This window comes from Lissotriton helveticus, chromosome 5_1 (assembly GCF_964261635.1).
Source record: "Lissotriton helveticus chromosome 5_1, aLisHel1.1, whole genome shotgun sequence".
Taxonomy (NCBI): Eukaryota; Metazoa; Chordata; class Amphibia; order Caudata; family Salamandridae; genus Lissotriton; species Lissotriton helveticus.
Window position 1 is genome coordinate 1,425,851,317 of NC_136065.1, and position 25,093 is coordinate 1,425,876,409.

General features: G+C 47.0%; 1 protein-coding gene across 3 annotated transcripts in view; it reads right to left on the minus strand.

The window, feature by feature from the left end:
- MAGI3 (membrane associated guanylate kinase, WW and PDZ domain containing 3) overlaps positions 1 to 25,093 on the minus strand; it is a 1,411,302-nt gene that overhangs the window by 423,038 nt on the left and 963,171 nt on the right. The gene's annotated exons all lie outside the window — the stretch shown is intronic.

Sequence of the window (25,093 nt, forward strand, 5' to 3'; positions counted from 1 at the left end):
CCCCCCTACTCACCCAACACAATAAACGTGGTTAGGAATCTAGGAATAAAATTTGATACTACCCTATCATTTAAACAGCAAACATTGGCAGTTGCGGGTACCTGCTTCCACATCATAAAAAGCCTAAAGAAATTCTTCGACCTGATTCCCATCTCAGCCAGGCAAACTGTTGCTGTTGCCCTTATTACATCTAGGCTGTATTATTGTAACAGCCTAGATGCAGGAACTAACAGATTAGTTATGCACAAGCTTCAAATGGTCCAGCATGCGGCTGCACGGCTGGTACTGAAGTGGCCCAGGAGATCATCTGCGGCACTACATATCCTGCACTAGCTGCCAATTCATAAACGTGTTCTGTTTAAGGTCCTTATCATTACTTTCAGGGCCTTCCACTCCCAAGGCCACCAATATCTTCGAACTGGCTTTAAGCGTTATGTTTCCTCCCGAAGTTTAAGATCATCAAACGCCAATCTGTTGAATATTCCAACTTTCAGATTGGTGTCGAAGGGAGGAAAATCGCTCACAGTCATAGGCTCAAAGGCATGGAATAAACTCCCTCCTCAACTTCGCCAGATTGCATCCGAGTCTCTGTTTAGGAAGGCACTTAAAACCTGGATTTTTGGTGCATCGGACACACTCTGCAATACTTGATTTGATCGCCTATCCTTTACAGCTCGGAGTTCCATCTCTGGTTTCCGCCTTAGCGCCAAGATGCTCCTCGGAGTGATAGTCGCACTATATAAATATATCTTTACATTTACGCCATATCTAAATATCAAAAGCAGCCCTGTGGTGATCTCTGTGCCAGCACAAGAGCCGCCGCTACGAGAATAAAGGTCATTATTGAGGTCTCATCAAAGTTCTAGCTATGTGTCAGAATACATCATTGTATATCACACTCCACAGAGCCAATTCCTGCTCAAGATTGGATGATTTTTGTGTCAGTCTCAGGTGCATTACTTCTATTTGCTGCTTTCCTTCCTTTCTTTTTCTCAACCTCCCACAGGAGCTATTTAGGTCTCGCCTGGCGTTAGCAGCCTGCATGCGCTACTCTCGCCATGGCGAGGGCCTTTTGAAATCAATACGGATTCCAGATGTGCACGAGGACTGCCAAGACAGAAAATGTGCACGCGGGGACTGGATGCTTTACTCACGGCGGGAGACACGGCCACACTATATTTTTCACACTGGCGACATGGCGGCCTGCGTATTGACAAGAGATGGGCACGCGTGTGAATGGTGGCGTGCTTTCGCTTTCCCTCCCTCTCTCCGACTTGCCTGTTTTCAAATGTTGATATGCATGGTGGCGTGCTTTCACTTTCCCTCCGTCCCCACCGGGTCTGCGTGCACAGAACCGCTCATGATGGTGCAAACATCGACTCAAAGGGCAAGCAGCATGAGATGCCCGGGCTCAAGGAGTTCTACACAATTTGCTCCCAGCAGCTCGCGCTGCACGGACAGCGGCGACAACTGCTGCTGATTGTGTGCTCTGAGGTCGTGCATGCTTGGAAACAACAGTCACTTCAAAAAACACAGCAGCATATTGCTTCGTTCCTGACTGTTCCTGCCCCCTCCACCATTCCCTCTCTTTCTCACTCGCGCTCTCCCTCTCACCTTCCTGTGTCTCTCTCCCCCTCTCTGTTTTTCTTACATCTTCTCTATTTTCATCCTTTTCTCTCTCCCCTCCTGTTTTATCTGTTACATCATCTCTAATTTTCTCCTTTTCTTTCTCTTTCCTCCCCTCTCTCTCCCTGTCCCGCGTCTATCTATCCTCTCTCCCGCTCTGCTTCCCTCTCCTCCATCCCTCCCTTTCTCAATTGTCTCTGTATTCCACACTTTCTCGACTCCTCTTTCTTTCCTGTTCTCTCTCACCCTGCGGCCCGGCTTTTGTCGCCCTCCCCCTCACTCTAAGGTGCCCTGTGATATGCCTTCCAGCGTACCTCCACCCCCGCTTCCACCCCCAGATAGCCCGAGGCCGCACACCGAGGTATCTGGCCAACTTGCAGTTCTGTCCCCTGGTGGGGCCCCAGGGCACCGTCACTTCTGATGGTCACTGGATGTGAGAGGCCTCCGATGCCGTCGCTGTGCATCCCTGGAACCCCTCTGAGTGCAGGGAGAGAAGGGCAGGCGTCAGCGAATCTCTATCCGGAGCTCTCACTGCCCCAAGTGAGTCCCTGGAGGCCGGTGTGGTGGGGAGGCAGGGAGTGCGGCGTAGGGTAGAGAGGCTGCACAGACCAGGTGGGGCGTGAGATTTTGAATACATTAGGTCTATGACAGGCTCAGTCCTCGACTTTCACGTGAGGTGAGTGACATCAAGATACTGAGTCCCCTCTGCCTCCTTGAAGTGTGGGGGCACTCACATTTTATGATTCACACCTGTCTCTGCCATACTATGACGTGAGGGATATATTCAGAGGGTGAGTCTCCTCTGTCACTCATTTCTTGAGGTGAGGGACATACTGAGACTACGCGTGTCATATGTCTCTCTCACTGGACAGACTCGGACCATAACAACCCCCTCTGTTTCTCTCCCTTCTTGGGGTGAGAGACAGACTCAGACCATAGACCCCCTCTGCTTCTCAGACTTATTGGGGTGTGGGACAGACTCGGACCATAGACCCCCTCTGCTTCTCTCCCTTCTTGGGGTGAGGGACACTCAGACCAGTGAGGGTCACTCGGACCACGCGCACTGTCAGCCTTGTAATGAAGGATAAACTCACTATTAATCTTGTAGCTGGCTCTGCCTCTACTTCAACCCTGACTTGCAGGAAGATCACAAAAACCCAGTAGGCACCTCAGCCCACAATCTCTATGACTTTAAATTAGTTTAGAACTTGCTTTAGCGTGCACAGAGAAGTGATTTTAACATCTAAGGTAAACCCACTGAGAGTCATCCCTCCCTTGCAGAGTATACTCAGGAGTGCAGCATGTATGATAACCCACTAAGCTACCTCACTGAGTAGGAATCAGTAACCAACGCTGCCCTGTAGCCATTCACAGTGGCCCACTGAGCCGTGCTACTGGAACAGAGCAGGAGGCCTGCAGGATGTGCACAGACGTGTGATCTAGGAGCTGTAACCCACCGACCTGTCGTACAGACCCTGAATATTACATCCAGAGTTGTGCTGCAGGTGCATTAACCCAGTAAGCTATCCTAGTGGAGTTGAAACCTGTGCATGTGGATTCCATGCATACACAGATCTTTGAAGCAGACGAACAAACCCACTGAGCTATTGTAATAGGCACACCCCCGACACCTGAGGTTACACACAGTTTGTGTAGTACACAAAGATGTGCTGTATGCACTTTAACTCACTACATAGTCTTAGCAGGACTAAAACGTATGCCCTGGGAGTACATCGCTGTAGTAGGAGCCCTAACCTACCGAGCTGTCTCGCTAGGGCTGGAAGGAGAAGCTATATAAAGGTGTATACAACAATTATTTAGCTAGGTCACTGGAGCGCATGTTGATAGAGAACCTTACCAAGTTCTATCCTGGGAGGGTGGTGGTGCCTAGAGAAGGAGATGCCTTGACAGGGCTTAATTTGAGCAGGTGTCTGCCGGAGCTCAGCTTCCTACTTCATTTTAGAGCATCTATACATAACTGAGGTGACTGTGCTCTGATTTCCTGGTTTGCAAGGGCCAGATACTTGTACGTTTGATATGAAATAACAGCTGCTCTAACCACTTTACTAATTGTGAGAGACACGCACACATTTTTAATTCAAGTATCAAACTGCTAGCGCGGAAGAGATGCTGGGTGGCAGTGGCACCCATGGCTTCTCCTTCAACAGGGAAAGCCACTCGTTTGCCTTCACCTGGCTGACTTGAGCCAGGATGGGCAGGGTCAGCGATTAGAATGACCACCTCATTCCAAATATTTATGGACCCTGTCTCCAGGTCTCACCTCGGTACAAAAGGGGGTGGTGATGGACGGAGCATCTGAACCAATCAAACACTCACACCCAGTCAAAAGATCTGAGTTTGATCCATCACCGTTCTTTAGCCCACTCTGCCACCCCAGTTCAGACATGGCTATATGCAAATCAGTCTTACCCTGTGCCTCATGGGAACAGTCCAGCCCGAACTGCCAAGCCATGCCTTCCCTGAACCGGAAACAAGCTTCAGAGGACCGGTTTCTGGCATTCCAGCCGTCTTCAGCCCGGCTTGCTTGAATCCAGTGGCAAAGTGAGCAAGGGACTCACGTCTGAGCATACCCTGCCACACTTATGGCGGCCAAAGCGGTACAAAAGGGGGTGGTGTCTCACCTCTTCACCTACAAATGATTGTTTTTAGGTTTGTCAGTCTAATTAGTCCCATGGGAGCAGAGCAAGACTACGACTCCCAGAATGCATTAGGTTATCACAAAAATCTCCAAGGCTGGAAACAGAGTCCATACTTGCGAGCCCTTCCCCACTCTGGTAAACTTTGGCTGGAGACCCTGCGAATCATTAACAAGCATTAAAAATGCAATAGGTCTCGCCGTTCATTATGTTAAAGCCATTTGCTTTGCTATAGAATACTATTGCATTTTCAATGCTTGTTGGTTTTGTAGTCAGTAGGTTTCCCATTCTTCCTACTCCAAAAACAGCATCGCAAACAGAGCACTGTTTAACGCCTTAACTGCGGTGGCAATTCAGCCAGGGTGCGGGCCGTTCCATTAAGTGGGCGGGCCGCCCCTGCCAACGGACGTGCGCAGCACTACGGAAGTAGTGCTCACGATGGCCGTTGGCCGACGTGCGCAAGAAAGGGGTTAACCAACAACCGCTTGATGCTTTTCAGTGCCACCTAGTGGTCACTAGAAAAGTTGTGGCAGAAATGTCGAAGATACTGCATCAATCCTGAAATACTACTAAAAACAAGCACACCAGGCCTAAGCCCTGCAGTGCATGTGGCTACAATCAGCTTGTCACTCCACCCTTCCCCAACTTGTCACATAGTTGGGAAAGGGTGGGGTGGAAAAGTAGAAACTGAAACCTGGTCCTTGCGACTGTGTAGGTTAGAGGTGTCAGTTTTATGCCCCAGCGCCGGAAGAAGAAAGAAGCAAGAGTCCAACGGGATTTGAAGCAAGATAAATACAAATAAATCACTTATAAATGTAGTGTGCTGTGCATATGGGTAAGAATTTGTGTCTGTGGGTAAAGTGTATCTGTGAGCGAGAGAGTTCATGTGTATGGAGAAGCATGTCTGTGATGTGTGAGTGAAAGTGAGAGAGAATCAGTGGAGGGAGTCAGTAATTGAGAAGAGCAAGTTACCTTCTGTAATGACTTTTCTGATAGACACACTATCTAGCTGCAGATTCTTTACCATAGAATTAACTCCAGCCGTCGGACTGGATCCGAACATTTTTCTGTAGCAGTACACCTGTGCACCAGCAGGTGGTATCACTGGGCTTTGCATGGCGTTGTTGGCATTGTCCACGCGGGAAGTGATATGCACCACCCCAGTGCTCTGTCATCAGTTTCTTTTCACGACGTTCCATGTCAGGAGCGCAGAGCCACGAAGAACACGGACCACTGAAAATCTAGGTCCCTGAAAGGGAAAAACCCTGTCCCAAGAAATCTGTTCGCAACGAGGGAAGGATGAGCATGTTGGTAAGGAATCTGCAGCTATATAGAGACTCTACCTAATAAGGCATTGCCGAAGGTAAGTAACTTGCTCATCTGATGGAGACATTTAGGCACAGCTTCCATACCTTAGAATAGAGACCCAAGTAACTCTCAGGAGATGGGTCTGCAAAACAATTTCACACCAAAAAGTCCTATTGGACCGAACTGCCAAAGTGCCTGTCGCAACAGAACTGATTGTCCAGGCAGTAGTGCTTGGTGAACGTGTGCAGAGAAATCCACATTGCTACCTGGCAGATGTCCGGGACCCGGACGTCGCAAGTTAACGCAGTGGCCGCAGCCTTTGCTTTGGTGGAATGAGCACGCAATCTCTCTGGGCCAATGGGCAGCAGATTTTAATGCAGAGCATGATCCATCGGCAGATGGTCCGTTTCTGTAAGGCCTTTCCCTTCTTTGCTCTGACATATCCCACGAAGAGTTGATCATCCACTCGGAACCCTTTTGTGCCATCAAGGTAGAAGAACAACACTCTTTTTGGGTCCAGTCAGTGGAGTCGCTGCTCTTCCTTAGAGGGATGTGGAGGAGCGTAAAAGGTAGGTGGGGTGATGGATTGGCCACATTCGGAAGGAAGGAAGCTCTGGTGTGAATGACCAGCTTGTCTGGGAAGATGTTGAAGTAGGAAGGCTTAGATGGCAAAACCTGGAATTTGCTGACCCTCCGGGTGGATGTTATGCTCGCTAGGAAGGAAGTCTTGAGTGTAAGGAGCTTGAGAGGACAGTTATGCAGTGGCTCGAAAGAAGCAAACATCAGAAAGGTGAGTACTAAATTGAGGTCCCACTGAAGCATGATGAAGGGTGAAGGTGTAACACGAGTGGAAGACCTTTCAAAAACCTATTCACAAAAGGGAATTTAAACCGGGAGGGCGGATCTGGCAACCGCAGAAAGGCTGAGATGGCTGAAAGATATCCCTTTAAGGTGCCCAAAGCAGAACCCTGCTGGGCAAGAGAAAGAATGAACAGAATGACCTAAGAAAGCCGGGCAGGAGGTCAACCTGTTTTTCTGCACATCAACAGCAGGTGCATACTGTCTTAGTGCAGGGACACCTGGCTGCCAAGATAATATTGTAGATTTTGACCAGAAGGTGAAAGCTGTCAACTGTTGCTGCTCAATCTCCATGCATGAAGGCGGAGCGTTTCCAGGTTTGGATGGATAACCCTCCCCTGCTGCTGCGACAGAAGATCCTACGTAAGGGGCAGCTTTGTCAGAGGATCTATGGCCATGTTGAACCACTTGGGATACCAAACTCTCCAAGCCCAGTCTGGAGCCACAAGGATGAGTTGGGCAGGATCATTCCTGATCTTCTTGAGAGCCCTGGGCAAGAGTGGTATGGGCGGAAAGTCATACGGGAGGCCAGAGCTCCACTCAAGATAAAAAGCGTCTGAGACCGAGAGCTGCTTAGGAAAATCCAGCACCCAAAACAGCTGACATTGCTCATTTTCAGGCATAGCAAACAGATCGAACCAAAGCGCTCCCCACTGCTGAAAAAGACCTTGCAGCACCTCCAGATGGAGATGCCATTGGGGATATACAAGGAATCTTTGGCTGAGTTTGTCCGCCCTGGCTTTCAGAGATGCCACCAGGTGTGAATCCGCCAAGGATATGCCCTGATGTTCAAGCAAAGTCTAGAGGCGCAGGGTCTCTTGGCAAAGGGCCCAAGACCTCACCCTGACCCGTTTGTTGCAGTACCACATGGGATGGTGTTGTCTTTGAACAGCCTTTCTACCCTCCCCTCATGGAGGGTAGAAAGGCTTTCAATGCCAGCAGGATCGCTCGAAACTCCAGTAGGTTGTTGTGGAGTCCGGATTCAGCCAGAGATCAGAGGCTTCTGAACTCCACCTCTCCCAAATGGCCCCCTCATCCCAGGAGTGACACATCTGCCACTACTGTCAGATCTGATAGGGGAAAGGAGAGGAATCTGCTGCTTAGCCAATCACAGTTTGTTAAACACCAATGCAGATCTTCTGCAGTTCCCTCCGAGATCTGGACCATGTCGGAGAGGTTCCCCTGATGCTGTGCCCACTGGAACATCAGGTCCCATCGCAGAGCCTGCATATGCTAGTAGGCATGTGTCACAAGTGGATGCAGGAGGCCATGAGGTCCAGCAGCCTCAGAGTCCGTCTCACTGAAACCCAGGATAGACGCTGAAACATCTGTATTATAGCCTGAATACCCTGGACTCATCGTTCAGGAGGAGAAGCCCGAACCTGCAATGTGTTTAGAACTGCTCCGATGAACAGGCCCGGACTGGCCATTGCGGGCACCGGGCAATTCCCCGGTGCGCCGCAAGGGTGAGGGCCGGTATGGGGCCCTGGGGGCCGTTTTTGTTACAGGGCCGTTTTAGCAGCATAGCTGCAAAATCGGCCGTAACAAAATCGGCCGAAAACCGGCCCCAGCAAAGCGCTCGGTCGCACTCCCAGGAGGCCGGCCGAGCACTTTGCCAGGGCCGGTTTTGGTTCTTAGTCCGGCCCTGCCGATGAAAGGGAGCTTCTGAGAGGGGGGTCAGATGTGACTTTGGTGCGTTGACAGTAAACCCCAGCGAGTGCAGGAGGTCAACATTAGTCTGGAGGTGGGCAATGACTGCCAGGGGTAAGCCCGCCTTCAACAGCCAGTCGTCGAGATAGGGGTAAACTGGTACACCTGGTCCCTGCAGATGAGCTGGTAAAAACTCATGGGCCGTTGGTAAGGCCACAAGGGAGCACAGCGAATTGAAAGTGGTCGTGACCCACTGTAAACCACAGGTAACTTATGTGGGCAGACAGGAAGGGGATGCGGAAGTATGTGTCCTGCAAGTCCAATGCTACCAACCAGTTTCCTGGATCGAGGGCATACAGAACTTGAGCCAGAATGAGGATTCTGAATGTTTACTTTTTCAAGAAGAAATTGAGAGGGCTCAGGTCTAGGATAGGACAAAGGCCTCCGTCCTTCTTGGGCACCAGGAAGTAGCGAGAATAAGAACCACAACCTACATCTGGCATCAGCACCCTCTCTACGACTTTGGCACCCTTTCTATGGCTCTCTTTGCCAATTGGGCCGGCACTTCCTGGCGGGGTAAGGAGAGGTGGTCCTCCATCAGCATGTCGCAGATGGGTGGCAAGGGTGGAGGGACAGTCATGAAGGGGAGGTGGTAGCCCCTTCGGACAATCTGGAGAACCGAGCGGTTTGATGCTATCGACCTCCAGTGGTTTAGGTGATGGGGTATCCAGCATCCCTCTGGTTGCCCATGATAGTTAGAGGGCTTACTAAAGAGGTCTGGAGGCTGCGGCTGCCGGGGGGTATACTGGCCCAACCTCTGGCTGTCTAATACACAGGGCCTGGGGGTAGCACATCCTCGGCCATGCAGAGGCTGGGGAGCTTGCGTGCTGTGGTGGCTGGGCGGGTAAAGACGAGCGAAAGGTGGACTGGGATTGGCGGGGCTCATGGAAAGACTCAAGTAACTGGACATAGCTATTCTATCCTTGAAGGGCTCTAGCTTTGAGTCCACCTTGTCTCCGAAGAGACAGGAGCCATTAAAGGGCATGTCCATAAGTGAAGTTTGGACATGCCCTGAAAAGGCCACTCATTCTCAGCCAGGCTTGGCGCTGAAAGGCAACAGAAGAAAACGTTCAGCCTTGCGAGCAGGTCGTGTCCAGTCACACCAGATCGTGAACTTAGCTGTGTCACTCCTGTCTGCCGTAGCTTGAGAGAGTATGGCCCGGGCCTTCTCCGGGACCATGAGCAGCACCTGTACAACCAAATCCCAATGTAAATGGAAGTAATGGCCCAAAAGGCATGCGGTGTTCACAGACCACAGTATCAGGCTGGTTGAAGAAAGCATTTTCTTGCCTTATAGTGTCCAGCCTCTTGGACTCTATACGGTGTGGTGGTAATTAATACACCAGGGTTTACGCAAGAAGTGGAGGCATAGACCAGCAAGCTCTCTGGTGAAGGGTGTTACATGAAGAAACTGGGGTCCCCTGGGACAGGACGATGGTGGAAGTCAATTGTCCTGTTCAAAAGATCCCCTGTGTAGGGCTTGGACCAGGCCCCAAGCGGGACGTCAGTAAGGACTTCAATAAATCGAAGAAGCGGTTCTGAGGGGGTAACTCGCGGCTGAAGTACCTCTGTCAAGATGTTAGTCTTAACTGCACTGAGGGCAGGCTAAGGTGCAGGACCTCAGCCGCCCTCCTCACTACTATAGCAAAAGAAGCTACCTCCTCTGTAGCGATGGTTAGCAGGAGAGACCAAGCCAGTCCCCTGACACTCACCAATTCCTCACACCAGTCTATATATGGGTCGCGGGGCTGGCATTCTTATGAGTCTAGTGGCACATCCCAATCTTCCCCACGTCCCAACCCATAGGAATATCGCTCAGGCTCCAGTCTGGTCTGGAGGATATGGCTTCAGTCGGCACCGGAGTCTACGTCGGGTGGTACCCCTCCATGTCGGAGTTGGGGATGAGAATGGGGAGGCTGCAGGGAGCCTTGACATCGGGACTGGCATAGGAGAAGATGGAGGTGGTACGACTGGCACCAGCCAGGATCCATTTGTGTTTCCAAGGGGCCCGACTGGTGTCGGGGGCGGACCCGCCGGCGGGAAACCAGTAGGGGCCGCAACTGAACCCATGGAACCCGAAGGCGCTCCAGCGGGGACGGGACACCAAATATAAGGTGCATGACCTCATAAAATTCTCTGAGCTGGACGGGGGTCATTCATGCTCCCGGAAATTTGGGGAGACACAGATGGGCCAGGGACAGGCTCAACCATGGCGCTAGGCCTCGAGTGACTATGCTCCCTCATCTTGTCGGATGACTGAGGGGTGGGGTGAGGTGGAAGATGGCTTCGACTTCGAATGCTTCTTCTTGTAGGGCTTACCGGAGTGGGACAACTTTGACTGAGACGAAGGTCAATGGGTCCGTAATCAATACTGGAATCTGCCTCTTGAGGAGGATTGAGACTTTAGGAGCGTAGCACATTGAGCGGCAAGGAGCTTGCCCTCAAGGCCTTGGAGTGCATGATGCAACAACTGATGCAGGTATAGGCGTCATGGTCACACTCAAGACACCGTAGGCAGAGAAGGTGCGGGTCAGTCACAGATATGTGTCAGTTAAAGGCACTGCAGGGCTTGAATCCGGACTTCCTTGGAGACATCTCTGCCACACCAGAACACAAGTCTCAAAAAACTTTGACAAAATGTTGAAAAAAGAGCTTTCAGAAAATGACTGGGGTCAGCTCTCTCACGATCTGTGCTGACTGGTGTGGAAAGAAACGGACGGATGTCAGTGAGCCAGGGAAGCGCTTATATAGGCACTGCGCACAACACTTCCGGCACAGATGACGCCATGTGGAGCTGAACAACGCCACCTGCTGGTGCGCAGGTGTACTGCTCGCGAAATATGTCCAGATCCAGTCTGACACGTGGGGATAATTCTAAGGTACAGAATCTATGGCTAGAAGACTTTATCAAATATGAGCGAGAATGAATTATAGTGAGGGAGAAAGACAGTGAGTGTAATGAGTGTCACAGTCTGAGTGAGACAGAATGAGTGACTGACAAAATCAGTATCATTGATTCTTACTCAGAATGAGTCTAAATGGATGGGGCTGAGTAGGAATGAGGGAGAGTTATTGAGAATGAGTCAGTGAGACTGATTGAATCAGTGAGATTGGTGGAGAATGAGTTCAAATGAGTGGGGCTAAGTGAGGCTTTCTGAGAATGAGTGAGACTGAGTGAGTGAATCTGAGTAAATCACAGTCTGAGTGAGTCAGAAAATGTGTGAGACTAGGGGCCCGATGTTGGTAGCCAAATACCAGTCGGTAACGGCCGAAATTCGGTAATTTCGGCCCTTACCGACCGGTATTGGGTTTTTGAGATGTAGGTGGCACTTTTTAAGGATTCGGTATTTTACCGAATGTCATTTAAGGAATCGGTAAATTACCGAATTCTTAAATACCGATTCTGTAAATTACCGAATCCTGATATGTAGGGAGCACTCAAATGAGTGATTTTCCCATTTTAGGATTCGTTATTTACCACCAACTACAAGTTGGTGGTAAATAATGAAAACCTTTGAAAAAGCATTTTCTTTGCTTTTCCAACAGTGCCTTGTTGCAGACATACATGCCCTCAGGGCATGTATGTCTACAACATGTGCACCCATACACAATTGAGGGGTGCAACAGGGTGTCAAAGTGACACCCTGCCACCCTTCAATGTTTCACCCAATTACCGAATCGGTAAATTACAGAATCGGTATTTACCGATTCTGTAATTGACATTCATTCCTATGGGCCTCCAGGCCCATAGGAATGAATGGCAATTACTGAATCGGTAAATACCGATTCGGCAATTACCGAAACTTAACTATTCGGTAATTTTCAAAGAAAAATTACCTACATCCCATTTGCCCGTTCTAAAATACCGAATCGGTATGATTCGGTATTTAAGAATCAGTAATCTGGGATTACCTACATCGGGCCCAATGTGAGCTTGAGTCAGAATGAGTGGGACTGGGTGGAGTCAGAGTCCGGTTGAGTGATCAGTGAGACAGAGCGAGAATATATTGAGCGAGAATGAATGGGACGGAGTGAGAATGAGTAAGATTGAGTCTGATTGATTGAGAATGAGTAGGACCGCGTGAGTGAGACTGAATGAGTGGCACTAAATGGAAATTAGTGAGACTCAAATAGACTAGGGGAGTAAGAGTTAGACTGAGTGATAAGTGAGTGAGCATGAGATTGATTGAGTGAGAATGAATGGAGTGAGAATGAGTGAGATTGAGTCTGACTGACTGAGAATGAATGTGATTGAGTGAGTTAGTGCAGGAATGAGACTAAGTGAGGGTGAGTGAGTCAGAGTGGGACTGAGTGAGTGAGTCCCCCACTGAAAAACACCAAGACATCAGGTGGGTTCACTGAAATGAGTCAAATGTGATGCCCTCCTACATTTAAAGGTCACCAGTCTTCACTGATGTTTAGTACCTTTTGATATGGTTGAGTGAGAAACTTCGTTTTTTGTAATCTGCAAATTATACAGCATAAATTGGATTATGAGGCAAATGCAGCAAACCCATAATGACATGAAACGCACAAGACAATTGTGTACTTCACGTGGCGCTGTTAATCCGTCAAAGAACTCCATTCTGTAGCTGAGAGCCTATTTTACATTTAAAAGTGAAACCTGCAAAAATACCCTCTCAGCCTCTGCAGGAGTTGTAGATAAAGAAGGTTAAACTCTTTAAAAACTCTTACATCTTTAACATACTGGCTCACACTGGTAAAATCAGGTACAGTAATGTACTGAAGCAATAGGTGAAAATGATAACGGCCAAACAGGTTGCAGTGGGCTAAAAAGTCAGCATAGAGGATATGGTCCTCCCCAGAGGGCAGACACGTACAGGTGTGCTTGTGTGGGCGTTAATTTTCTGTTAATAAAATAATGCACTATATTTGGACTATTGATAACTATGAACTGTGTTTCCACCAGCTTTCATCTTAAGACATCATCGTATGTCATGTGATATTGTTGATTCCTCTTCTAAAATAAACATTTATAATTTCTCACGTCAGCAGAATAGGTTCTCAGAAAACCCTTCCTGAATGTACTAAGGCAAGGACAAATCTTGCACATCCTAGCTCTGCGAACATTGTATCCAGTGGTGTAACAAGAGGGGAGCTGGGGTATCTGCCCTGGGCAGCACGTGTTTTGGTGGCGGTGGCCTCCCCTTCCCCCCTCTTACCTGTGGGTGGGTGGCAAACGCAGGAATTGACAGCCCCCATATTTCCCCCCTTACAAGCAGCCGCCACGGGGCAGCAAAAGCAGGCAGCCAGAGGGTCTAGCTACGCCGCTGATTGTATCCAAGACTGTTAGAACGATAGAACCACAATGTATTGGTGGTGGCAAAATCACTGAATATGGTCTATGTAGAAATGTTTTTCATACTGTTTCCTCATGTGTTCCCACCGAATGTATGAATCCCATTGTTCAAAGTCCTATAAAAGAGTGCCCATTTCTCCCATTAGCAGAGACCACTACTCCCATTCTTAGAATGCGAATCTATGCCGGGTTCCATACTGAAAAGTACAGAGTTCTTTTAATTATGGTTTATATGCTATGCTGCTAATTTACTGATGGCATATTTTTTATTTTGAAATAAATACTTACATAAAGCATTCAAAAAGATATAAAGTCTGTCAGTCTCATAGGAATGTTTTAGAAGTGTAACGTGGGTTTGATTACATTCTAAAGTGACAGTTCCAATCAGGGAGCACCAAAGTCCGAGCTACAGGAACTACACCGGTTCGAGGTTTAAAACTGCAGCGCTGAATTTGTATGGCTTTAGTTAGGAATCTTATAAGGATCCCACACGCCGGCTGATCTTGGTAGCAGAGGACGGTTCCAACTGGAACTGACCTATGTGTCAATATTGATTGGCTGTAGTACCGGGTACAGTACCTTCATGGTCCATACAGTTTGCCCCAAAATTTAAATTGACCCCACCAACTCGATCCTGGTTCCAGAGAGACGAGAGGTGGCTGATGGAAGAACAACTCATCAATAGGGATTGCATGAATTAAGCATTGCATTGCATGTTGGGAGTTACAGTAAGCACTGTGAGAAAGGAATGCTGTGGGAAAAACCGGGCATGAATAACAAATGGATTGATTGTTGGTCTTTTTGGAGTTATCGTTGTGGATTTGCTGATGTTTTTCAAATTCTAGACAAGAAGTACCTCAAGTTATAATTTGAATCGGTAATCTTGCTTGTCAGGAAAGTTATACTGTGACGCGCTATCAGTCACACCAAGTTACAAGTCTAATTTCCTTGTGTGAATGTATTACAGAGCTCGGTAATGATTTTGCTCCTGAGTGTACAAGGGGTGGACATACTGTGACTTTTGCTGGTCAAGAGCTCACTAGTGTGAGAGCAAGTAGAACATTTTTCTTCATAGGAAACATTGTGTAGAAGGAGCAGGAAATGGAATACAGTTGGGACACAATGAAATGATTGAGGTGTTCACTCATTAGTGTGCCGCGCTGTGATTGGGGCGATGTGGCATTGCTTTGTCATGCAGTGATTGGCTAGTAAGTAGCAAAGCTGCGCTGTGATAGGGTGACCTTTGACAGACACATGCAGGTATTAGTGGACGAGTTACAGAGACTGTCAGTGCAGAAAGGTTGGAAGTTTCATTTAGAATTACTTGCAATCTAAATTAAAATGGGGATTCCTTTGTCCAAAGGAGAAAGACTTATATAAGGAAGACAAGTTGCCTCCAGAAGGTACCCCTGCTAGGGAAATGACAGCAAAGAAAGGGTTACATTCAAGTGTAGGAAGGTGGTGTATTATGTAGTTATGCTGGCTGGTTAGGTTTCACTATGCAATACTCTCACAATACCCGAAAGATGGTCCTTGGAGTCACAATTATAAATTATTAGCTCAGTCCTGGTAGAGTGGTAAAGAGCAGTCAGGCTTTACTACAGGAACATGAGTTAAGCGTTTCAGAGTACCAACATGGACGATAAGTAATTGACATGACTAGAAAGAAATTCAACACCAATTTATAAAACGAAAGTCGATTTTTATATGAATTTAGACACCAAAACGAAGTTAATTGGATAAGTATAACCAGAGTTATGGATTTTAGAAGCAAAATTAAATCAGCGCAAGACAATACTGCAAAACTTTATCATAGCGGTCAATTAGTAAAAAGCACTAGTGACAATCAGTCACTTGCCGGTTGAGTTGCATGGAATCCAAGGCGGGTAAAGGTGATGCGGGTCCCAGGACCAAGCTACGACAGTCAGTTCAATTTTCCCTGGCTCCAAAAGCCCGGGTGCCAGACTGTCCTGGCTGTCCTTGAAGCAAGAACCGTGGAGGATCTGGTTTTACCGCTTACACTGTGTGGGGGAGAAAATGGGTGCAAAAATCAACACCGAAGCCACTGCTTATGTCGGGTGAAGGTCAGTGGGAAACCGGAAGCTGCCTGAAACTTGCTGGAGGTCAGGACTACATTTCCCACAATGCAATAACCATCTACTTTTGGGCGATCACTCGGAGGGTCTGATGGCCAGTGAATCTTTGGCTCCAGTATTTTGTTTTTACCTGTGGTGTGCAGGGGACTAGTGAAAGGTGGTGTGGCACACCTATAATTTAACGTGACTTCAACAGACAGGTAATGCAAACACGAGGTTGTGTACGATTTTTATGGGCGCCTCAGGAATGCGTCTCTTCCGGCTAGTGGAGACGAACTTGGAAACTATAACACGGAGGCGTGGGGGAACCCCACACGGAATCCTGAGGAGCTCCTAGAAGATCTTAGCCTTGGATACTTTGGTGAGTTGTTGCATTTTTTAAACCTACACATTGAACTCACCAAAGTATCCACGCTTGTCTATATGAATTTCAATATATGACCATATGGATTAAATTTGTACAGAAAACTTTGGATGTGCACCTGATTAATTTTTGAAATCTCTAAGGCTAGGACCTTCTAGGAGCTCCTCAGGATTCCGTGTGGGGTTCCCCCATGCCTCCGTGTTATAGTGCAGGGGACTAGTGCCACTAGTCCACGGGAATCTAGAGTTGCCTTTAGCTCTGAAAGGAGTCCCTCTGTCTGGGGGAACCGGTCTTTGGACCAGGGCAAGTCACAGACATGCAGTTCTAGAAAGACTGCGACAGGTGCAGAGCATAGCAACTTTGGTTTGTGCAGCTCCTATTGTCTCAGACTGGGTCTCTCCTGTGCCCTTTGTTGCAAATCAAATCAGAACTGATGTTCTGGTCCCAGGGTTGTCCCATAAATCCTAGATTTAGGGAGGTGGGCAATTGGCTACTAGTCCCAGTGGCTAGTCCGCCCCGGAGATGACCACATTTAAAAATTGGCAGAAACCTATCAAAAAATATCACCCAAAAAGATATGGATACTTTAAAAAAACTGGCATCTAATGCTGAGATTACATGCACTAAGGCTGACAAAGGTGGCGCCTTAGTTATCATGAACACCACAATGTACGAGGACAAGGTTAAAGAACACATAACGGATACTAACACCTATATGAGATTGGAAGGTAATCCCACTATGGAATACATGAAATGTTTAAGGAACATTATTGACAAAGCCCATGAAATGGGGATAATCAACGACAAGACAAAGAATTTTTTTACTAAAACCAACCCAAGTAGCCCGGTATTATATATGATACCTAAGATCCATAAGAATCTTTGGGATCCTCCTCTCCGACCGATCGTCTCAACATGTGGAAGTATACATGAACCGATAGGACTGCTGCTAGATAAGTACCTTCAGCCAACAGTCAAGAACATAAGGACATATGTTAGAGACACCACCGACTTTCTACTTAAACTAGAAACAATAACAATCGAACCTGGAGAACACTTGATCTTATGTACAGCTGATGTACGTTCACTCTATACATCGATACCCCACTCTTTAGGGATAGAGGCAGTGGAGAAAGCCTTGCTCAATACTGACCTAGACCTTTCATTCCAGACATTCCTCATGGAACTGATGCTATTCACTTTGTACCAGAGTTACTTCCGCTATAAAGATGAATGGTACCAACAACTAGTTGGAACGGCCATGGGCAACTCGGCGGCGCCGGTATACGCCAATATATTCATGCAGGACTTGGAAGAGACTCACATTTTCAACCAAACAAAATGGCAGGATAACCTCAAATTACTTGTGAGATACATAGATGATATATTCATTATCTGGAAAAACTCAAAAGAGCAACTACATGATGCACTCACAGAGTTCAATGCAAGGGATGGCCGCATACAACTTACCTGGGACATTTCAGAAACACAGGTTGCTTTCCTGGATGTAAAAGTCTCGATAACAGACAAAGGTTTTGAAACTGATATATTTAGGAAAAGTACTGACAGGAATAACATGCTTCATTTTCTGAGCTTTCACCAGCAAAGCCTCAAAAAACACCTCCCTTTCTCCCAAATGGCGAGAGTAAAAAGAATTACTTCCAATAACACCAAACTAAAATCTAGAAAGGATGAAATGGCGACAACATTTTTGAGCAGAGGGTACCCAGAACACATTATTGATGAATCTAGGAAGCGAGTGGATTCAATTGAGCGAAGAGAACTACTAAAAATCAAGACTAAAAAGGAGGAGACAAGAATTGTAGCAGTTTCAAAAATTTCTACACTCAGTGAACGTTTCAGGAAAATAGTCACAAAAAATTGGGCAATACTGAACTCAGAACTAGATTTCAATGGAGTGTTTGAGAGACCACCTCTGTTCGCCTGCACCCGAGCTCGCAATTTAGGAGAAATACTGAAAAATAAACCACCAAAGGTTGAGATATTCAAAGGAACAAAAGCTTGTTTGAATTGCGGAAATTGCAACAGCATTATCAAGGGAAATAAGATCAACCACCATATGAAAGGGCATGAGATAAAACTCAAGGTTAATGCAACGTGCGACACAGCAAATGTTATTTATGCTTTGAAATGCCCTTGCGGAAAACTATATATTGGGAAAACCGGAAGGCGGATAAAAATAAGACTCACAGAACACAAATCCAAAGTACAAAAAATATGAAGTCTGCAATCGCTGCACATTTCATTAAGGAGCAACATAACATATCCCAGTTAAAATACATCGTACTGGAGACTGCGGACAAAAAAGAAGGAAGGGACAACACCAAATATCTCCTACAGCGGGAGAATTTTTGGATACAGAAATTATCTTCACACAAACCGAATGGTCTCAAGGACCGAATTGAACTATCATGCTATCTATGAACTTGGGGAATATTCCTTGGTCAAGGAGGCGATTCTTGCGAATTCATGATTTATATGGTTTATATGTTTTATACTGTATATTAGTATGATTAGTATTGAATGTGACATTTCCACGCCTGTGAATACTTCTACATTTTGTGTATGGTCACCATAGTGAACATGGTAGCTCAACACACACGACATCCCAGCAGACCTTTTACATCACAGTTGAGATAGTGCAGAGTTCGTATCCCCTGTTTGTTTTTCATTGACTTATCATTTTTATTATGTGACATCCAATTAAGTTGAGCATCCCCTGATAATTTAGACTCCATCTAGCATCCGCCTGGTTCACAGCAATGGTAACGTTTTAAGCAGAAGTATTTTGTCTACTTCGATTAATCATGTGATCGGAACTTTACCCAATGAATACGCGCCCGGATATATTGAAGGAAGCAACCATGGTGCTTTCAATGGTTGGAACTTTCGGGAGCATGAGGAAGTCTGACACGCGAGTATAAATCAGGTTAGTTTGATCAGAACGCGATAGATGGAGACAGTTAATGCAACCCATAAGATGAAACATGGTACTAAAACCTGATCCCTATTTTGATGTTTCTTGTTAGCTTTCTGATACACGGACGATTTAAACGCGACCGAACCGGCATATAAGTGCGTTGTAATTCTGAAGGCTGTGTACTGCACGGGTCTTAAGGTTATTAAGGGCGCCGAATTAAATTCACGACCGGATGGTAATACGCCTCTTTTGTTTTTCGACAGCATGTTACACAGAGTTGATTTTGTGGACTCCACGGGAGTATCATGGTTACAAGGTGACATTTGAAAATCCACAAACAAGCACAGGATATTAGGCTATACAAGTGTCATCGCCACATTTAAGATCATATGATATATGTTTACTTTGGTTTATCGTGTATTTTTTCTTTTTCTTAGTATTGTTCCCTAATGAAGGGCAGTGAATTATGCCCGAAATGCATTGGATTTCACGCAAATAATGCCGCATATATAACAGTGATTGTGATTGATAACAGTGAAATAAGGAAATGAATGAATTGAGATAAACATGAAGGAAAATATGAAAAAGACTTGAAAATACATTTAAACAAAAAAATATTTTGAAACAAAAACTGTGTTTAGAACCCTCATTTCGCGCTGAGGGGCGACTGAGTGCCTACAGGGATGCAACTAATGTCTCATTAGGAGCACGGTTTTCAGTTACAATTTCAAGCGTCTCAGGACGACAGACGCCTCCTGTGGAGCACCTACAAATAAGTTCAAAAGAACAATATAAGCGATTCAAACCAATAAACAAGGCGGTGCACCTGCCTCAACATATCCACATTTAAAAATTGGCAGAAACCTTTCTTAGCTGTACAGACCAGGTAGCCCCCGTAGGGGTGTGGCTAGCCTTCTGGGGTGTACACCACCAGAATACCACATTTTCCTCCATGCCCAGGTGCAAATGTGCCTGCGGGTAGCAGGAAGGTTGTTTCTTCCTTTGGAGGCAGCCTGGTTGCATATCACAGGCGGTGAAGGCTTTAACGCTCACTGTCTTGATGTACCACTTCAATAGCCATCTTGTCATGGAGGCATGTGTGACCTCCTTCTAATCCAGGCCATTGTTTCTGACTCCTGGAAGAGTTCACACCTCCTGGCACGGGGACATATTCCTGTCTTGGTGGCAGCAGCTGAAGGCTGGCACCCAGAGCATAGGAAAGGCTGGGGAAACCAGGTGGGCAGCCTCCATGGTAGCCACCTGAGTGAATGCCTCATTAATCAAGACACAAGAATCATGTCAGAGGTGATGAGGCAGGTTGTTTGATATCAAACATGACAAATTTCAGTGGTACCATAATGGAGCTGCCAATCTCGGGTTTGCCTGGGTGCCAGCCCATGTTATCAAATAGACCCTGATTACTCATAGTAGACTTTAATAGAAAAGGCCACTATAAAGACATATACGCTTGCACTTGCATGTTCTCATCTTTAATATAATGTACCTTGCCTCCTGGGCTCGGGAGGCCTTCCCTAGGGCTGACTGGCATTTATTAAAAATAGTGCATTGGCTTGCCACACATGGTGAGGGCAAAGTTGAGTTCAAACAGTTTGCACTGCTCCTGCAGTCTGCAATGGTAGGACTGCTGTCATCGGTTTACTTTGGTCACTCAGGGTGGCACAAACAGTTCTTAAGGCCCTGGTGACCCCTTTAACTCCCTTGTCCTGGGTACAACTGGTACAACATACCAGGGACTTATAAGGTGGTTAAAGTCCTTGCTGATTGGGGCTGCCAATTCACATGTATCAGCTTTAGGGAGAGAGCACTGGCACTGAGGCCTGGAATGCAGGCTTCAGTGCACTGTCAGAGTAGAAAACCAGAATCTAGTAGTCTAAATGGGGGCAAAAAGTGCGGGGACACCTGCAAAAAGGCCTGTTTTCTTACAGCGTTCATACGAATTACCTAATGGCATGAATAGACAGCTCAAGATGGGGAATGGTTTCCTCTGAGTGGAACCTTCCACATCCCAAAAACAGAGAATTTGAGAAGAAAAATGTATGAATTAAAGCCGCAACCTAGACCTATACAATTTGTTGGAAAAGGAAAAAGGTGAAAGTAAAACATGGGAAAGAAGCAGATATTGAAAGTGAGGAAGAAGACGCCCTGACAGAAAAATTGCTTAGTGTTAGTCCACCCCTGTAGATTGCCATTACTTTGAAAGCACGGGTAATGCCAAAGAATACGGTAACTGTGGGATCTTTGGTGGAGACATCTGTCCCGACTCTGACCCCTGTACCATTTGCAAATGTGAGCTTACCTTTACCTGGTATAGTACCAGCTTCTATAATGGAGACTTCCGCTAAATTGACCCAAAGGAAACTTATCCCGAGCATTCCAAAATATGCAGCACCAAGTGCAGGAAGTATGACTATAGTTCCTTACCAAGGAGGAAATATACATTTGTTGAGAAAGTCTGGGACAATCAACTAGTAGGAATTTATCTATTGCCTATCCCCGTAAAGGGAAACCCACACAGAAAATGTATTTAGAACAGCTAAAAACAGAATTTGAAGAGTTAGTGAAAGGAAATATGAGACTAGATTACCTGGGATATTATGGGGAAAACAAAATGCTTTATTTATGCGAGGAAGCCGCGAAAGTGCAAAGAGAGCTATTCACAAAGATGGGAAAAGTGGTGAATGAATGTGGCGTTGATATAACACAACGAAAGGAGCTGTGAAGAAATACTAGAATGGATGCAACCAAAAAAAGAGCTGTGAATGCTGAAAGTTAGAGGATTGCGAACGCATATGTAGGAGTTAATTGAGAATATTAGAGAATGGAGTGATACAGAGAAATTCAGAGACTTATGGTCAAAGAAAGAGAAGGTTAAGACAAAACTAAAGAGGACAGAGGGAAAAGAAACCGAGACAGGTGAAAATATAAAAAGGTTGCCACTATGAAAGAATCAGGGTGGCGCATATGTACATGTTCCAAGGTCTCGTTTCAGATCTTATGCACTTTACAAATACTCTTCCAAAACTTAGAGGGAATCCTGATAAATGGTATACCAAGATGGAGCACATTGTGACCATATCAAAGGTTTTGTGGGAAGTTTTATATGTGTTACTTGAAGTAGATGCCCCAAAACACTAATGGGCGGGATGCAAGAGAGCCGTTGACTGGCCCACAGAACAACCACATTGACTGGCCCACACAACAACCACCGCAGGTGCAAGGGAGTAATGCCCCTTCACCTATAGTTAAGACCAAATATGAGGAAGTAATGTGACATTTCTAGACTAAAGTCCCACAAAAGAAGATTAATTGGCCAAGAATATTTCGAACCTCACAAGTTCAAAAAGTATCAGTGAATAAGTACTTTGAGAGATTAATGCAGGTGTATAGAAAGCATAGTGGAATGAATGATCCTACAGCCGTAAATATGGGAGGATTTCATGCTTCTTTTGTGCATAGCTGGAGACCAAAAACTAGTAATCAAATTACTCAAGGAGTTATTTGTTGGCAGAGCAAATCAGCGGAAGACATTCTATACTATACTAAGTGAGAATCTCAAAGCAAAACTAAAGGGATTGAAAGAAAGGTTCATAATCGCCCAGACCCAATTTGCTCAGAACTTAGGGACAAAGGGTTTGAAGTGCCCAGTTCAGGTACAGAGTTAGATCCAAATTGTGTATCACAAATGCAAGGAGTTCACACAAGCTATGGTGGACATATACCTGGAAGAGGCAGGGGAACTGAGACAGGGTCTAACATAAGGGCCTTGCAAAAAGGTACCGCATGTAACATATGCCACAAGGTGAGGCATTGAAAGGGGTGGGAGGGGTCGGTACAGATACAACCCAGAACGATTAGAAATAGATTCCAAAGGAGTACATCTGATCAGGCAATTAAAAAAGTTAGCAGTCCCTAAGCTTTAAACACAACTTCCTGAGGTCCCACCCTGAAACCCCCTTTGTCGACACCTACTTCTCACCGGTCAATGGATCCCCGAACATCGATATCATCTTCCACACCTCTCGCAGAGCTCAATGGAGAAAAACGTTCCTCACCCTACTCACTGTCTCCTCCACCAGGAAATCTGCTCATGGCTTAACTCTCTCCATCACACCATCCCAACTCTTCCTAGGCAGAACCACCATTACTATCTACAATAACGGGATTGTCCTAATTCAATCCACAGACAGGAACCTGGAACTACTAGACAACCTGTTCCCCACTTTCAAAGAGAATCTCTCCAACCATCGGACTTCCACTCACATCCCCTCCAGTAATATCACCCCAGACTTCACACCCCCCACCGACAACTCTTCTAACCCAGCTCAGCACCAGAACGACAAGCACCTCACCTCTTCCCTCACCACACCAGTCACTCACCCACCTGCTGTAACCACCCCACACTCCGCAATCACAGACTCAAATAACTTCCCATCATACACCAGCCGCCCCCACACTCCCATCCCGGGGACCCCCACTCATAACACTCCCACTCCTCCTCTCCCCCCTGACATCACAGACCCCGCCCACAACCCCCCTAACGTAGCGCAGCACCAGAACAACACACATAGCGACAAATCCCACACTCTGTCCCCCCCTCGCTCAGCCCCCTCTCTCACACGCTAACCAACCATGCAGAGCACACCACATTCACTATCTTAACTCCCCCTCCCCACGACAGGACCATCTCCAATGCCAGCTCCCCCCCCACTCTCAGCCCTCAATACCCGTCAGTCTCCCCCATCTCCACCATCATACACTCTACTTCCACCTCGCTCTCTCCGCCTGCCACGAATTCCCGCCTCCACGCCTCCAACATCCTCCGTACTTCATCCACTCCCATCGCCCCCTTACCCTCTCTCCTCCCTAACACCAACCCGTACGACGACGACAACACGGAGCCATGCATGAACACCAACACCAACCTTCCCCCCCACCCGCACGATAAGCCCCAGGTCAGCCACTCACCCATGACTTCCACCCCCAGCACTAATACTTACCCCACGCTGGACAAGATTATGTCATCCCTCCTTCAACTCAAAGAAGAAATCCACACCATAAAAGAAGACATGCACACCATCAAAGAGCTACCACACCCCCTAGACTCACCTCACTCACCACCACCCCCCCTCTCAACTTGCTCCCCTCCCGTCCTATTGACGCTCCTAAGCCACGTCCCTCACACTGGACCGCGATCCATGCCCACAATCGCAACAAGCACACCCGCCGCACTCACTGGACCGCGATCCCTGCCCACAATCGCAACGACCGCCCCCGGCGCACATGCAACCCTCTCTCGGACCTCGACACTCTCTCCCTCCTCCGCTCCTACGACCCAGCTCCCCTAAACCTCACAACGGCCTCGCACCTCCCCATTCCCACAATACACTCAAATCCATGTAGACCCTCCACTCTTAACAACAGAATATCTGTCCCGAATAACCTTAGAAAAGTCCCCCTCTCTCTAGTACCCTCCTCCTCCCCCGACACACCCAGTCTCAAATGCACTCTCCTAAACTGCAGATCGGCTTCTAAACACTCCTCCGCCATCGCTGATCTCATCCTAAAATTGGACCTTGACCTAATCATCCTGACTGAAACCTGGCTAACCGAATCATCTACACCTATAATGGACATTCTGGTCCCCCCTAACTACCACATCATTAGGCTTGACAGGTCTGGCAAGATAGGGGGCGGAATCGCATGCATTTACAGGAACAGCCTTTCTGTTCTGAAAGTCTCCGCGCTGTCCCCACCCTTTCCAACTTCCTACGAATACATCTGCCTCGATATCATCAGTGATGGCAAACCGATATGCTCTCTTCATAGCATTTACCACCCTCCCAGAGACCACCTCATCTTCGCCCAACAAATGATGGACTTGATTTCAACCAACGCCGGACGACAGCTCACCCAAATATACCTGGGTGACTTCAACCTCCATTGGAACGACCTCAATGATGCGGTGGTAAATAGTCTTAAAAGCTTCCTCAGCGCCCTGGACCTCACACAATTATGCAACAGCCCGACCCACGAGAAAGGCTCTATCCTCGACCTTATCATCGCCAAAGAGGACGCTACTCAACTTGAGTCTATTCAACCATGTGACTGGTCAGACCACCATATTGTCACATTCCACATCAATGAAAAAGTCAAACTCAACTCGGTTCAACCCCCCAGACCTAAAGTCTGGAA